The sequence below is a fragment of the Dama dama genome, chromosome 17 (assembly GCF_033118175.1).
Source record: "Dama dama isolate Ldn47 chromosome 17, ASM3311817v1, whole genome shotgun sequence".
Taxonomy (NCBI): domain Eukaryota; kingdom Metazoa; phylum Chordata; class Mammalia; order Artiodactyla; family Cervidae; genus Dama; species Dama dama.
In genome coordinates this window covers 57,585,148-57,603,499 of record NC_083697.1, presented here as the reverse complement: position 1 = coordinate 57,603,499, position 18,352 = coordinate 57,585,148, and positions in this window count along the sequence as shown.

The window sequence follows — 18,352 nt, the reverse complement described above, 5'->3', positions numbered from 1 at the left end:
TTTGCATATATATATATATATATACACATATATATATATATATACACACACACACACACAGACGCACAGAGTATGCATGTGTACTTATACATGCATAATACCCATGATATAAAAATACCAGTACTTTTGACATCTACCTGTATAATAGAAACTTTTGAAAATGCACAAAGTCTAAGACAAAAGTCAAATGAGACATATACCAGTTACTTCCTTGGATTCAAGATTTACCTTTCTGTCATTTAAACCAATATGTGTTCATCACTACCATTTTCCTAGATTCCATACATGTATGTGTGTGTGTGTGTGTGTGTGTGTGTGTGTGTGTGTGTGTGTGTGGTTTAGTCACTCAGTCGTGTCTGACTCTTTGAGACCCTATGGACTGTATCCCACCAGGTTCCTCTGTCCATGGAATTCTCCAGGCAAGAGTACTGAAGTGGTTTGCCATGTCCTCCTCCAGGCGATCTTCTCCACTCAAGGATCAAACCTTCATCTGTTGTCTCCTGCACTGGCAGGCAGATTCTTTACTGGTAGTGCCACCTGGGAAGCCCTGGGAGAGGATAGGATGAATTGAGAAAGTAGCATTGAAACATATACATTACAATATGCAAACAGATAGCTAAAGGGAAGTTGCCATATAACACAGGGAGCTCAAAGCTATGCTGTGTGACAACCTAGAGGGGTGCAACTGTGTGGAGGGTGGGGGGTCCAAGAGGAAGGGACATATGGGTGCTTATGGTTGATTCACTTATTGTATGGCAGAAGCCAACACACTATGGTAAAGCAATTATCTTCCAATTAAAAATAAATTTTAAAAGTGGAAATAAATTTATAGAAAAATATATTCTCATGTTAGAAAAAATTAAATATCAGCATATCTGAAGTGGGAAATATAGTAACAATTTCTCAGTCTTCCTATAATTCCCATGGCTTCAATATTCTGCCTATATATGCAAAAACTTGAAGATAGTCCCAATGTAATTTTTAACCTAAAGGCATTTCTTTTGTTTAATTTTACTCTTAATGTGGTACTTGCTTTCCAAATGGCAAGAATGAAAGAACAGGAGCAACACAGAAACTCTTAAGCATAATTATTGCTACATGAAAGAGGTTTATTTGCACCGTGTAAACTTGATCTGACTGTTTCACTCGATAATGATGGCTTTGAGCAGGTCAATTAACCTCCCTTGTTTTAATATGTTTCATTTGTAAAATGAGGATAATAATTCTAAACAATGCCAGAGGTTGTTTATAATTATCAAATGAGATTTTGTATTTGGAAGTTATCAACAACTATCTCACTGTGATTATTAGTAACACAGTCTGATTCTATAGTTGTTAGTTCTTTTGCTGTCTTCCCATCATCCCCTAGAGGCTCAGTATTACCAAAAGTGTTACATTAAAATGTCTCATGGGTTCATCCTCAATTCTATTTCCTTCAAACTCCACAGCCAATCCAGGAGACTCATTTAACTTTTTTCCAAATTGCAGCATCTCCTCCCATGATCACTGCTAGAATGTAGATCCAAACCACCATTATTAATTTCTCAGATTATGAAAAAATGTTTACCAACTGATCTCTGTCTCAAGCCCTAGCTCCTGATCATTTATTTTCAAAACCATATCCAGAACTCCTTTAAAATGCAAGTCAAAGTATGTCCTTTACATAAAACATTGCAAAGGATTTTATTCTGAGTCATGAATAATCAGTCATTGCTATTGTGATGGGTAAAATCTTTCCCACGTGTTGCTCATCACCTTTGACTGACTCCACTCCAGCTGCCCCTAAGTCAGTTATGATTTTGCTATGGAGACTGTAGTTTCTTCTTTCTGATTTGTTTTTAACCCAGACATATACATAGATTCCTTTACTACTTCACTTGTTCAAATAACCAACTTTTAGTGAAGACTTAGCAACTTCACTTGTATCCCCTTATAAGCAGTCCCATTTGCTGTTATCTTTGTCTCAGTACTGATTAACACACAATATGCCACATACTCATTTGTTTAATGAATGTAAAGTCCTCTGGTAGAGGGATTTTTATCTGTATCATTCACAATTATATCTGCAACTGGTAGAACAGCTCAGTAAATAATTTTTTTAATGAATAAATAACATTTCAAGGAAAGGTGTTTCTTCTTGCTAAGATTCCTACAGTAGTTTTCCATTGTTGCTATAAATAATTACCACAAAGTTGGTGGCTGAAAACAACACAAATTTATTATCTTATACTTGCAGAGGAATAAAAGTCCAACACAGGTTTAACCTTAAGCTTATTCTATGGAATGTGGGTGGCCTCTAGAAGCTGGAAAAGCTGCTAGGGTAGTGAAAGCTGTGTTGGAGTTTTATTCCTATAAAACTAAAAGATAATAAATTTTTGTTGTTATCCCCACTGACTCAACGGACATGAATTTGAGCAAACTCTGGGAGATAGTGAAGGACAGGGAAGCCTGGCATGCTCCAGTCCGCGGGGTTGCAGAATCAGTCGCAGAGGCGGACACAACTTAACAACTGAGCAACGTCATGGCACCTTACCTTGATCCTTGAAGCTGGCAGTGTCACACCTCTCCACAATTCTCCTATGGTCACATCTCCCTCTGATTTTGACCTCTTCTACTCTCTTTCAGCTTTAAAGACTCTCATTACTAGATTGTGACCACCCAAATCATCCAGGCTACTCACCCTTTCTAAGGTCAGCTAATTAGATCATTTAATTTTGCCTGAAACCTCAGTGTTCCCTTTCCATGTGACCTACATTCACAGGTTCTGGGGATTACAGTGTGGATATCTTTTGTTGCTGTTTAGTTCGACTCTTTACAACCCACCAGCCTCCTCTATCCATGGGATTTTCCAGGCAAGAATAGTGGAGTGGACTGCCATTTCTTTCTCCAGGGAATCTTCCCAACCCAGGGATCAAACTCCCATCTCCTGCATTGGCAGGCAGATTCTTTACCACTGAGCCAGCAGGGAAGCCCATGGATATCTTTGTGTGACCATCATTCTGCCTACCACAGTTCGCTTCTATAAGTACTCTTGACCCGCTCTCTTCCTCCTATATCCTCAAGCATCTTGAGTCAGGCCTCACTTGGCACAGTAACCACTTGCACTGAGACCACTAATGACTTCAACTAACACATTCAGGAGATACTCTTTTGACCTCATATTGTTTTATGCACCTGTAGCATGTGTAGCATGTGAAGCAATTCTTTTCAGCTTCCTGATTGAGATGGTTTCTTACCTTACCTTCTGTGAAAAGTGTTCTTTGGCTCTTTTATCACTCTGAAGTAGGAGAGAAATGATGGGGAAAAAAAATGTATAGAAGATGAAGTTACCCCAACCTTTCATTTTATTGTGTTTTCTTACTAATTAATATCTTGAATTCTGGTATGGAAATATTGTGTGATATCTGCAACTTTACCTGTGTGCATCATGCAGTTCTCTATGACAGGTGTGTGCAGATGTATTTCATTTGATGTGATCCAATTTTAAATAAAATATTGGATAGTTGTTAAAAACTGAAAAGAATGTATAATTTAAATGCAAAAAAAAAAAAAAAAAGCTATTCTTGTCAGGTTCCTGTTGATACACCCTCTATTTAAGTGTTGGAGCTTCTATAGCATTCTAAAACCAAACTTCTTACTTGTGATTGATTCTACAATCTCTATTCACCTATCTTTATATTTGTAACTGAATATTTGGGCATTCTTAGCAAGCATTACAGTTGTTTTCCACAAATTGAGCATTTCTCTACATATTCCATAAGACCTTTGATAAAAAAATTTCAGAATTTGTTAATCACCCCCCAAATCTTTTTTTTCCTTCTTAGGTATACCACCTTTGCTTAATAGCAACAATTTGCTCCACTTGACTCCTAACAAAATGTAAAATTCATTTGGCCTTGAACTGTCTGTATCTGCCTCCTTCTTGGCTTATCTCTAAAAATCTCTTTTATAACACTTTAATAAAATCCGTTTTACTCTCTGTTCCTTATCTTTACTGATTTATTTTGAACCGTCATCATTTCTCTCATAATTTAGTATTGGTTTTCCTTATCCTCAGTCCTCCTCATTATATATTTAAATGTTCATATATGAAATAGTAGCATTTCTAGATTACACTTCTAATTACATTATCAAACTGTTTAAAAACATAGGGCAAGGGCATGGTGTATGAACATTTTCCAGTACAGTTTTGTTTTTCTTTCTGGCTCCTACTTCAATCATTCCTTATTGATATTTCCTTGTTCTTGTCATATGAATTACTTGAAGCTCACAAGCGGGCACCATATGTTTTACAGTTTGCTTCATCTTCTGGAATCCTGTTTTTTGTTCTTTTTTACATCCGGTTCCAACCTTCTATGCTACAGAAAAACTTTCCTGAATGATGTTTGAAAATCTACTTTTCCCCCAAGTTCCTTAACTGCTTTGTATATTCTTCTCTTTTAATATTCCAATTGTGTGTTCACTTTCCACTCAAAGAAAATCAATTTTTTGATGAAATGGACTCTTTGATTCAGAATTTAGTGAAGTACTGAATGTAGAAGACTGGATTATTTGTTGGATTAGTAATTTTTCTTTCTTCCACTACAGTAGTGGGAGGGAAATGACCTGATAAATGCTCTTGCAGAGGAGAGAATAAGGATGATGATATCTAAAACCACAATTGTGCTTCTTCAATTGCTATAGCACATGGCTCTGGTATTAATGACCTAATTCAAAACCGCCAGCCTTATCAAATGTACAAATTTTTTAACCTGTTGTAATTTAAAATGTAAAGTTCTATAATTATGCTAAGCTACAGTAGTAGTTCTCAACTAGGTATGAAATCACCCTTCTTGGGATATTTGGAAATATTTAGAGACATTTCTTCATAGTCGCAATTGGGAGGATGCTACCAGCATCTAATGGGTAGAGGTCAGGAATGCTGTAAGAGATTATTATCCAGCCCAAAATGTCAACCGTGCCATTATTAGAAGTACTACTCTAGAGTAAATGATGTACCTTACTAAAGGTAATATCCATCTATATATATAAATAGAATATTCACTTAACTGCTTCAGGTACTGAAATACATGTGATTTTTTATTCTGTGCTATTTTTATATAGTTATAGGAATAAAAGCTCCGTTTTATTTCTCAAGGGACACTAAAGCATGATTTTCTCTAAAATATTATCTTTCATTTTTATATGTATATGACATTATATATATATATATATGTGTGTGTGTGTGTGTGTGTGTGTGTGTATAGATATATATACATTCCACTACTTTTCCTTAATTTTAGTGCATGGTTTATAGACTGAACTTTATTTTTAAAAATTAATTTGGAAGTTAGCATTTCAGATGTGTTAATTTATTTCAAAACAGAAAAAAAAACCACATTATGCCTTAAGCTGTCTTTCAGAGATGTTGTAATAGCATCACGTGAAAGGAAATTAATTAGTCTAGTGTACCTGCACTAGACTTTCTTTTGTAATGTGTAAGTAGATATTATTTATTCTGTTAAACACATGATAAGAAAAAAGTAACATACCATTTTCCCATCTTAGAAATGATAAGGACAAAGTAGAACACCCTTCTCCAGTGCATAGGCATGCATACATACTTTATCTCAGTGTTCTATATATATTACTAAAGCTGACACATGCAATGTGGAAATACTAAGGTGAAATTTAATAAAAGGTTAAGAAAAGCAACAAAGAGAGAAGATTAGGATTTGCTATGCTTTTCCATGATTAAATAGTCCTGTTTATAAAAGAACTTTCAGATTTCCTACAGCCCACAGAGCAGCACTGATACTACAGTTTGATATATCCTGAGACCATACTGACAATTTATACTACAAGGTAATATCTGGAATTAGTTTGCACATTTAATGAGATCACTTATTATTATGTGACTTAGATAGATAAGCCAGTCCTTACTCTTGTGAAATACACAGTCACATAGACCGAAAGCAGACTGGTACCATGGTAAATGCTATAGATGCACACTGGAGGTGTGGCAGATGCTGTAGATACCCTGTTCAATAGCCGTTAGCTCCTTATTTCCTGATATAAGAAGCTGGCTTCTGTTCAGGAATTGATAGCCCATGTTCTCAGAGAAAGTGGTCCCGTCCCAGCTCCTGGAAAGAAAGATTCCCAGCACGTGGAATAACAATGCTTTTTCTTTTGCAAGTGACTGGCTCAGCATGGTTATGTGACATAACTGTGGCTAATGAGACAAGTGCAAAATTTGCTTTTGAGGACCTGGGGAAGGGTTTTTCCTGATGAAAAGATATTGGGGTGAGGGTGGGGGCTGGCTCTTTTCCCCTTTACCAAGTGGGTTATTTGAAGGCATGGTAACTGGAACTTCAGCAGCGTTTTGATCATTAGGGCATCAGCCCCAGTTTGAAAGTCCAAATGCTGAGGATGGTGGGAAAGAAAGATGAAAGATCCTGGCTCTTGAGAAGCTGATTCTGTCCTACACAAGGTTTCTTTTTATCAGCGTTTCTTTTAATTACAATTAAAATTAAATTGTAATTTCTATTTCATACAGCTGAAAATATCTTAACTGATAGAGAAAGGTACCTAAGCAAAGCTGGGAGAGATCAGGTAGGACTTCCCAAAGTAAATACAATCTACATGCACCATCACATCTCTTGACGATACCTCTGAAGTTTCGTGTTCTCTATAATCTCTGTCCATAGCAGAGATTTACTTATCAGAACTGAATAATGGGCTCATATCTGGGGCAGAATGTAATATCGTAATTCATGGAATACATTCAAGATCAGAGAAATTCTCATATTGAGGTTTACATAAGCCAATAAAAAAGATATTAAATAACTATACAATATGTGTAATCACTCAAAGTCATTTTAAATAATATTTATCAAGATAGACATAAAAAAGTTTGCAAACAGAATTACCAAGAGACCTTTCAGATACTGCCTAAAATGAACCTGAAATGGATTATATAACTTTGTTTCCTGGAACTTCCTAGCCATGAAGTGAGGTGCACAGGAGGACGCAAGAGATTGTGTGCAATGAAGGAGAGATTTAAACTCTACTCCTACTGAGAATGCTTACAAAAATTGCTCCAACTATTCAGCCATCCCTTCTTGCACCCTAACAGAGCCTGTTTTTTTTTTGTTTGTTTGTTTGTTTTTGTTTTTAGAGCCTGTTTTATATTCCTTTCATATAGGAATATTTGAAGGCATAAAGCAAATACATCTTTTCCTTTATTTGTGTATGCTATTATAGCCAGACAATATGAATTGAGCTGCTTTTATCAACCCAAATGCTTGAGTTCTTTACCAAGTGTTTCTTGTACCATCACTGCAGAGTCCAGGTCTAGTTTCTAGCAAGCATGCAGTGACTAATGATGGATGTACCCCCACTGATGCTGTATGAAATTAACTACTGTATGAAACTAACATTGATGGGACTTCCTTGCGGTTCAGTGGCTAAGAATCCACCTGTGAACGCACTGGACACGGGTTTGATCCCCGGTCAAGGAAGAGTCCACATGCTGCAGGGTGGCTAAGTCCACGTGCCGCAACTACAGAGCCCATGCGGGAAGCCAACGAAAACAAAGACCCAGTGCAGCCAAAAATAAAGAAATAAATATTTTAAAAAGAAACTAACTTATTGATACCATGTACACATATTTTGCCATCCAAGCCAGGTTCTTTCTGTGAATGAAATAAGAGCTGTTAATAACTTAAGTAGAATGACAGGCATTACCCAAGACTGTCCAAAGTTCCCCTGGTCTACCTGGGAAGAAGATTTTTATCTCAAGACCTTAATGCTGCTCTTTCAATGACATAATTTTTCAATTTTAAAATATCTTCTATTTTTCAAAACTGTATTGTATTCTGAAAAATTCAATCAAGCAAATTTTTAAATGACAAAATTTTAGAAAATTAACCAATAAATGTCTGTTAAGTTTTAGTGGTAGTCAGGATTTGAAAAGGTTGAGATTGATTGACATTTTTGAGAAAGCTTCATGGGAGAAGTGGAATTTGAAATAGACCTTGTAAATTTTGTTGGGCTGGAGGGGTAGAGGAAGGATCAATGATAACAGTGTGGAAACAATACAAACAAAGGGAAGGGGAAAGGAATATTATCAATATTATGCCAATCAATTCAAACTAACAATATGCTTCCTCCATAAAAATGAATAACCATTTGTGGATTTACAGTGTGCACAAGAATTTATACACCTGTCATCTGACATTTATCCAAATAGAAAAAATTCTATCAATTCTTTTATGATAATGATTCTTTATGATTATTCTCAGTTATATGTAAAGAAATAGGAAAGGTAAAATATTCACTTAAAGTTATAGACATTTAGTAACGTAGGCCACAAAATGTTTTATGAATTTTTAAACTCCTTTTATCTAGTCTACTGTTCTTTATACTCTGTGGCATCCCTTCTGTAATGACTGGAAGATAGCAGAATAATTGTCTCCTTGTGGGCTGAGGAAAATATGGTGAAACTAATTCCATACTTGTTATTAATATAAGACTGAAAAAGGAAAATGTGGAATCCATGAAAAGAAACCATGAAGAAGTCAGGCATAGAGCTGACTGTGACCCAGAATGAAGTTTTCAAAAGCAGAGACAGTAAAAGATGGGTACTAATATTCCATAATTGTGGCGATAAGCTTCTAATAACAAAAAAATACAGAAAAGAGTGGTTATCGAGGATGAGAATACATTCCATTGTCTATTTAAGTGAAAAGCAATAGAGGATGCAGCTTTTTAATAAGGAAAATATCCTGGTCTAGTGGGCCAGAGTCTAAACTGGGCTCTACTCTAGTTCAGCTGTTGAATCTGGTGGATCCTAAACAGATGGCAGGAAACTAGGAATTGAAGATGATTTACAGGCTCCTTGCCTACTTCTTTGCTCTTCTCAAACGTTATTAATCTCCCTTGGAAAAGCTCTTTGACACAGAGAATATAGATGGGCAACAGCCCAAAGCACAACATACATAAAAGTAATAACATATGTAGTAAAAATAAAAGTATATTAACAAGTGAATGTTTATCAGTTTGTGAGTACTAAACTCTCTGCTAAATTTGTTAAAATGTAATAGGTTGCACATGATTGTGTGCCCTCATCCCACTGGTTAGCTCATGATTGGACAACTTAAATCCCTTATTTTCAGAGGCACAAGGAAAATGATGATATTTCTTGCATGAGCAATTTTGTGCTTCATTGCTCTTAATTGCATGCTTAGGCTTCACTCTTTGAAAACTTACAATGTCTTAGAAAAAAGAGGTCAATATATGAGATCTTGCAGAAATGAAAAAAAAAAAAATCCCAAAATCTGAAGAAGAGGGAAAAAAAAAAAAAAAGATCTACTGCTAGGAGGTATAACTCATTTAAAAATACAAATTCATGCATTGAAATCACATACAAGTGTAGCCTATAGGCAATTCAAAAAAATTCTGTTACACAAAAGGAACATTACTTTTGACATAAATAACAAACTATGTAAGTCAGTAATAAAAGCAAAGTGGTAGTAATCAGATCAAGAGAGAACTGAATCAATTTTTAGAAAATAAAGATGCCATGGCCACTGCCCTGATTCTATGGCAGGAAAAGTAACTACATCAACTTCTTTAGGTTATCACTGAATTTGGACAATTCCTTATTATAGATAACATTTATAATCATTTAGGACCTGATTTTATTTTTTTATATTTGCTAAATAAAAGTGTTTTGTTTTGTTTTACTTAACCTAAGTTCCCTGAGATCAAAGACTAGATAAATTTTAATTGTTTTCTTCCTATACCTAGGGTAATGCTTAGCAAAGAATAAACCCTCAGTTATTAGTTACTAAATGAAATAATGATGTTATGAAGAAAAACACTCACCTATGACATGTGAGATACTTGACCAAAATATTAACTGATTAAGGCTATTTGGGCAAACTCTAGCTGACAATAGCCAGGACCACATATTATAATTCCAATAATATGCAATCTAAACTACAGTGGCACAAGACAAATCTTATACTTAGGATCATGATATATTTTATTTCTGGTATATCAGTTTTCTGTGTTTACATCTGCCCTTCTTGCTTCTACAGTAGTTACTCTTTTACAACTTTCTCTTCCTTTCTAAAGAAATTGGGAGTAGTAATTTTTGGTTGTCATCAGTATTTGCTGACATATTTCTTTACTGAGTATATTAAGTAGATAGATGGGCACTAGGTACCACGGTTTCATTGAAAGCATTTCTATGTCTTGGGAGAGTTTCATTGCCTGACACATTAATGATCTTTTATAAGCTCCTCATTTGCTACTTACTTGAGTATTAGGAGGAAACAGTGTTAGTTGCTCAGCCATGTCCAACTTTTTGAGATCCACAGACTGTAGCCCACCAGGCTCCTCAAGAGCCCAGGAAATTCTGGGGGGCCGCTTTTAAATTCAATTCAAAAATTAAATTCAAAAATCAATTCTATGCATATAATCCATTAATGGCACTATCCACATTGAAAAACATAATAAAAATAAACAAAAACTTAGTGACTCTTCTTTTTCACTTCTTTTTATGAGCACGTTTCTAAGAAATAACAACAGGTTAATTCTGGAAGCCCAAAGAAAAGGGAGATATCTCAATCACTTGTCCCTATAAAACTTACATCAACTGACTTTTCCAGTTCCTTTTCATCACATAAAAAGCATTTATTACCCTGGGGCTTCTCTGGTGGCTCAGTTGATAAAAAATCCACCTGAAAAACAGGAAACTCCCTGTAATGCGAGACCCAGGTTCCATCAATCCCTGGCTGCAGAAAATCTCCTGGAGTAGAAAATGGCAAGCCATTACAGTATTCTTGCCTGGAAAATCTCATGGACAGAGGAGTCTGGTAAGCTATAATCCATGGCTCTCAAGAGTCAGACATGACTTACTTTAATTTAGTGATCGAACATTTTTAGCAGAAAATTTACAATAAAGATATTGAGGGAATATAAACACTAAGATTATTCAGCAACTATGTTACTGGTATCCATGAAAAGAATATAGAAATAAAATTTTAAAACACAAAAACAATTAAACCATTTTAATAACAAGAACAAAAGGATAAACCTATTTTTTGACACGAGTTTTAGATATACATGTAAATATACATAAATATACACAAATAATCCTTTGATAACCACCAAAAGTTTATGACAGTCCAATAAATTTAAAATATATCCATGCAAAAATTGAATGAAATAAACCTTACCTACAACATCTTTGCTTCATTCACTCTTAAGTCATTTTTTATTCTATGCTTCAATATGTTAAAAATCAAACTTTTAAATATTAAACTCTCCAGTGCTTGGGCCAACATATTAAATTCAAAATCATAGATTAAAGCAATATTCTGAGAGTAATTAACTAATGTATTATTTCTCTTCCTTATACTTTTTGTAGCTCTTTGAAGCTGTGCGTGTGTGTGTGTGTGTGTGTGTGTGTGTACATGCTCAATCATGTCTGACTCTTGTGACCCCATGGATTGTAGCCCACCAGGCTCCTCTATCCATGGGATTTCTCAGGCCTACTGAACTGGGTTGCAGTTCCCTCCCCCAGGGAACCTTGCTGACCCAGGAATCAAATCTGCATCTCCTGTGTTTCCTGTATTGACAGGTAGATACTTCCCCACTGAGCCGCTGGGGAAGCCTCCTTTCCACGCTGTAGTATTCCAAATTTTTAAATCAGACAGGGATTTCAGAGAGCAGTAATTTAAATATATTGTGCTTTTTTTTTCTTTTGCCCTGGTAGACCAGATTTCATTCTCAGTCCTCTGCCTGGGTTGTCTGACTACTATGAATGGTATCACTTGGATTCCTTTGCAGGCTGGCTTTGACTTGGGTTTTCTTAATGAGGAAGAAGTCAATTTATTTCTATTCCAATCCAGGGTTATTTTACCTGTGTTACCTATAGTATCTGTGTCCCTCTATGACCATAATTTATTGATGGAAGATCTCTTTGACTACTGACAGTCTCTAGAAAACTCAATCCCTTTTGTTGCTTCCCTAAAGTTTGCTCACACTTTTATAAATAATCTCTTCATTGAAATCCTTTCAATCGAACCATCTGAGTGTACACAGTCCTGAGAGATAGAGTAGATAATTGAAAATGTGCCACCAAGAAGCTCAAGCTCAGATGAAATCCTGGAACCAGACTGATCATCTATTAGTTGAACACATGGATGATATACTTGTTCAGGAAAGTGGGACAGTGATAATCTGCTATTAACTGACACCAGACTTACCCAAATTACTGCTGTTCATAGATGGCTGTCCACATAATTTGCAGTGCTCAATGCAATAATCCTGTTCCCCACCCCCCATTTAAAACCTGCTGAAAATTCCAAGATAATAAAGACAAAGCATTAAAATAGGTGCTGAGTCCTAGTAAGTGCAGGGTCGTGTGGGAATGCATAGGCGGCAAGCCTTTAAAACTGCCTCCCGGTTGAGTACATTGAGTTGTAGTACTAATGGAAGGCAAAGGCTTGTGTGATCAAGTGTTGATTCCATCAAGTGGGATCAACATGAAAACTATAACAATTACAAAGCTGTGAAGTAAAATGCCTATCTCTGTGCTGGAGAACTTAAAGCAATAATAATAATAATACTAATTTAAAAGACCTTTAATTCTGAACTGCAAATATAGTTAGGAATGCTGGAAAACTCCATAATAGTCTTAAAACAAACTCATATTTCATGGCTGCAATAAACGCTTGCAAAAGACTTGGCTATAAATCAGATTGTGTAGGTTAGGCATTGCAAAGCCAGTTAAAAAAGCAACTTCTAACTCCAAGTCTCTTAGGCTTGGAATAAGTCATTGGTTGCAGATAAGCAGGGGTTGAAGGCTTGGGTTGGGGGCATTTTGGTAGATACAAACAAAATTGGGCATCTGTTCCTAAAGTGTTTTTGAAATCCACTTTGAGCAGAAGAAGCTCTTTTCCCACTTTCTAAGGAAACTAGAATTCTGTTATTAAAAAAAAATTCATTAATGAGTTGATCTTGGGCAGTTGCTCCCAAGAGGATGCTTGTTTTCCCAAAATACACCCCATCAGTGCCTCTGGACCCAATATCCAGACTATGAAACGTAGTCTGTACAGGAGAGAGCCTATGCACTAAATAAAATTGTGAGATCTTACCACCTCTAAGGGTATTAAATTTAATAGGCCCAAATTCATCAAAACAGCAATTTTAGCCCATATTTGACATTTAATATGTTGGCCCCAAAAGTTAAAAGTGTATTTAATAGTTCCTTTAGCATATTGAAACCTGGGTTAATCAGTTACCTGCAGTTAATCAGCATAAAATGGTAGACTTCTTGGCACACTAGAGAAGAGGAAGGAGTCTGAAGGCTTAGTGAGATGGGCATGTTACGGCTGATCTGAGTGTCTCAAAACACTAAGAAATATGTTTTTGTTTTTCTGAGGTATCCTATCCATAAAAAGATTTGTAGTGAGTCTCCTCTGTAATTTGGAGATGACAGTGGACAATAATATCATAGAATTGGGCTCCCTGATTTCAGTAGGAATAACGGTATCTCTAAATGAAATCAAGTGGGAATAGTTACCCTAATAAGCCTCATGGACCTAGTTTTAAGCAGATTATTGGAACCAGATTAAATTTTAAGCAGATTAAATGAAGAGGAATGTAGGAGGGTTCATTTTTCTCCACACCCTCTCCAGCATTTGTTATTTGTAGACCTTTTAATGATGATCATTCTGACTTGAGTGCAGTAATACCTCAAAGCAAATCAGTTTTGATTTGCATTTCTGTAATAATTAGTGATATTCAGTATCTTGTCATTTGCCTGTTGGCCAGGTGTGCTTTCTTCAGAGAAAAGTTTGTTTAGGTTTTCTGTGCATTGTTTAGATTGGATGGTATTTTTTTAAATTAAACTGTTTATTTTGGAAATTAATCCCTTGTTGGTAGCATCATTTGTACATATTTTTCCAAGTGCATAGGTGATCTTTTCATTTTGCTTATGGTCTCCTTTGCTGTGCAAAAAGTTTTAAGTGTGATTAAGTCCCATTGGTTTATTTTTGTTTCTTTTTCCATTAATAGAGGAGAATGATCCAAGAATATTTTGCTGTGATTTATGGCAAAGAGAGTTCTGCCTATCTTTTCTTTAGTTTTATATTAATAGTATCCAATTTTACATATAGGTCTTTAATTCATTTTGAGTTTATTTTTGTATATGCTATTAGAGAATGTTTTAATTTCACTCTTTTACATGTAACTGTCCAGTTTTCCCAGTATCACTTATTGAAGACTGTCTTCTCCATTGTATATTTTGCCTCCTTTATTGCAAATTAGTTGAACATAGATGCATGGATTTCTTTCCAGACTTTCTATCCTGTTTTTTGATCTATATGTCTGTTTCTGTGCCAGCACCATACTAATTTGATTATTATAGCTTTGTAGTATAATCTGAAGTCAGGGAGCCTGATTCCTTTAGCTCCATTTTTCTTTCCCAAGATTGTTTGGGATTTTTTGTTTCAATACAAATTAAAATTATGTAAAAAAATTCTTTGGTAATTTGATAAGAATTGCACTGAATTATAGATTTCCTTGGGTAGTACAGTCATTTTAACAATATTGATCTTCCAATCTAAGAGCACAGTATATCTTTCCATCTCTTTGTGGCATCTTTGAATTCTTTTATCAACATCATATAGTTTTCATAGTACAGGTCTTTTGCTTCCTTAGGGAGGTTTATTCCTAGGTATTCTATTCTTTCAGATGTGATGACAGATGGGATTGTTTCTTAATTTCTCTTTCTGATATTTTGCTTGTAGAATACAGAAACACAACAGATTTCTGTATATTAGTTTTGTGTCCAGCAACATAACTGACTCCATTGATGAGGTCTAGTAGTTTTCTGGTATATCTTTAGAATTTTCTATATATAGCATCATATCATCTGCAAAAATTGACAGATTTACTTCTTCTTTTCCAATTTTTATTACTGTTTTTTTTTTCTTCTCTGATTGCCACAGCTAGGACTTCTAAAACCATGTTGAATGAAAGTGTGGCAAGAGTGGGCATCCTTGTCTTGTTCCTAATCTCAGAGGAAACATTTTCAGCTTCTCACTGTTGAGTATGATGTTAGCTGAGGGTTTGTCAGATAAGGACTTTATTTTGAGTTACATTCTTTCTAAGCCAAAATTATGAAGAGCTATTTCTTTTTTTATCATAAATAGATGATAAATTTTATAAAATAACTTTTTAAGATGATCATATGGCTTTTACTTTTCAACTTGTTAATATGGCATATCATATTGATTGACTTGTGGATACTGAAAAAATCATTACATCCCTGGGAAAAATCCCACTTGATCATGGTGTATGATCATTTTAATGTATTATTGGAATCTGTTAGTATTTTGTTGAGAATTTTTGCATATTATACTGGTCTGTGGTTTTCTTTTTTGTGTATCATATCTGTGTCTGGATTTGGCATCAAAATGATGGTAGTCTCGTAGTATGAGTTTGAAATTGTTCCTTCTTATGCAATTGTTTGGAATAGTTCCAGAAGGATAGGTGTTAACTCTTCTCCAAATGTTTGGAAGAATTCATCCGTGAAACCATCTGGTCCTAGATCTTTGCTTCTTAAGAGTTTTTAAATCACTGATTAATTTCAATACTTGTAATTGGTCTGTTCATAATAGATTGATTCAAAAGTAATCATAGTTTCAGTTCAATTCAGTTCAGTCACTCAGTTGTGTCTGACTCTATAGTTTCAGACTGTACTATAAATCATTATAAATAGGCTCAAGCACATATTTATTAATCAAAATAGGAACCATTACAATCAACACATTTTTGCCAATGAGAAATAAGGCAATTTACAGTTGGCCTTATTTACTCCTGTCTATACGAACCCATGCTTTGAGATTTGATGAACTATTAGAATATGTTTTCTGCCTCCTGCTGGCTGTGGAAGCATTTTCCCTGCAAAAAGTTGTCAAGATGCTTGAGGAAGTGATAGTCGGTTGGCAAGAGGTCAGGTGAATATGGTGGATGAGGCAAAACTTTGTAGCCCAACTCATTCAACTTTTGAAGCATTGGTTGTGCAATATGCAGTTGGGTATTGTGGAGAATTGGGTCCATTCCGTTGAACAATGATGTCTGCAGGCATTGCAGCTTTCAGTATATCTCGTCGATATGCTGAGCATACTTTTCAGATGTAATGGTTTCACTGGGATTCAGAAAGCTGTAGTGGGTCAGATGGGCAACAGACCACCAAAAAGTCACCATGACCTTTTGCTAGTGCAAGTTTGGCTTTGGGAAGTGCTTTGGAGCTTCTCAGTGCAACCACTAAGCTGGTCATCACTGTGTGTGGTATAAAATCAACTTTTTCATTGCATGTCACAATCTGATTGAGAAAAGTTCATTTTTATTTCTAATAAGATAACAATTCAAAATGATGATTTTATTGATTTGCGGTCATCTCAAGGGACACCCACTTATCCAACTTTTCCACTTTTCCAATTTGCTTTGAATGCTGAACGACCATAGAATGGTTGATGTTGAGTTCTTTGGTAACTTCTCCTGTAGTTATAAGAGGATCAGCTTCAATGATTGCTCTCAATTGGTCATTGCCACCTTCTTTTGTGAGGCCATTATACTCCTCATCTTCAAGGCTCTCGTCTCCTTTGTAAAACTTATTGAACCATCACTGCACTGTACATTCATTAGCTATTCCTGGGCCAAATGTGTTGCTGAAGTTGCAAGTTATCTCTGCTGCTTTATGATTCATTTAGAACTCAAATAATAAATCACTCAAATTTGCTTTTTGTCTAATATTATTTCCATGGTCTAAAATAAGTAAGTAATAAGTCATTAGGAAAAAATAAAGCAAGAAATGTGCATTAAAATGTTGCATATCATAACCACATTTATTTAAGAATATATCCCAATATTCAGGGAAGCCTGGCATACTGCAGTCCCTGGGGGTCGCAAAGAGTCAAACACAACTGAGCAACTGAAAAATCAAACAGCAATCCTGATATTAAATGGCAAAATTCAACAATATAAAACTACAATTACTTTTATACCAACCTAATATTTTCTATTTTTTTCTTGGTTCAGTCTTAGGAAATTGTACCTTTCTAAAAATTTTCCCTTTCTTCTAGTTTATCCATTTTACTGGAATATAGTGCTCATAGTAGTCTTCTGTGATCCTTTATATTTCTGTGCTCTCCATTATAACTTCTTTTTTGCTTCTGATTTTATTGATTTGAGCCTTCTCCCTTTTTATTTCTTGATGAGTCTGACTAAAGCTTTATCAATTTTGTTTATCTTTTCTGAGTTTTTAAGTTTCATTTTTTGTTTATCTTTTCCAGTTTTTAGTTTCATTGATTTTTTCCTTTGCTTTTGAAGTCTCTATTTCATTTACTTCTGCTTTAATCTTTATGATTTCTTTCCTTCTATGAACTTTGGTTTTTGTTTGTTCTTCTTTCTCTACTTGCTTATGGCATAAAGTTAGGTTGTTTATTTGAGATTTTTCATGTTTCCTGAGGTAAATTTGTATTGTTATAAACGTGCCTCTTAGAACTGTTTTTGCTGCTTCCCATAGTTTTTGTTTTCATTTTCATCTGCCTCTAAGTATTTTTTTATTTCCTCTTTGATTTACACAGTGATTCATCAGTTGTTTAGTTTCATATTGTTTTGCCTCCACGTGTCTGTGTATTTTGCACTTTTTTTTTGTAGTTGATTTCTAATCTCATAGCATTGTGGTAGGAGTAGAAAAAACACTGTATCACAGCCCCCAAGAGGTCAACAATAAATATGACAGTTATTTTGGGGGAAAAACAAAAAAAAAGGCAAAAGATATAAAAGGAATTTTGTTATAATAGTAAATCTTTTATAAAGTGATTAAAGCAGTTTATATTCATCACCATTAGTGTGAATTATTAGATGCCTTATAGGTCTCCCTAGTCGGCTCGGCAATAAAGAATTGCCAATAAAACCTGCCAATGCAGGCATGCAGGAGACTTGGGTTCAATCCCTGGGTCAGGAAGATCCCCTGAAGGAGGACACGGCAACCCACTCAGTAGTCTTGCCTGGAAAACCCCATGGACAAAGGCACGTGGTGGCTACCGTCCCTGGGGTCGCAAAGAGTCAGACACAACTGAGCAATTATGCATACATACACACATACACACACATGTCTTATACAGAAAAAGAAGGTTGTGTTTAAAATAAATTAAATGACATGTTCAAGGTCCCATAGCAAGTAAAAAGAGGAGCGAGTATTGGAAAATAATTGTTTTGATGTCCCAGGTGTCTCCTTCTATCCTTATATCACATAATTTGTTTTAACATATTGGAATTGTTCTAT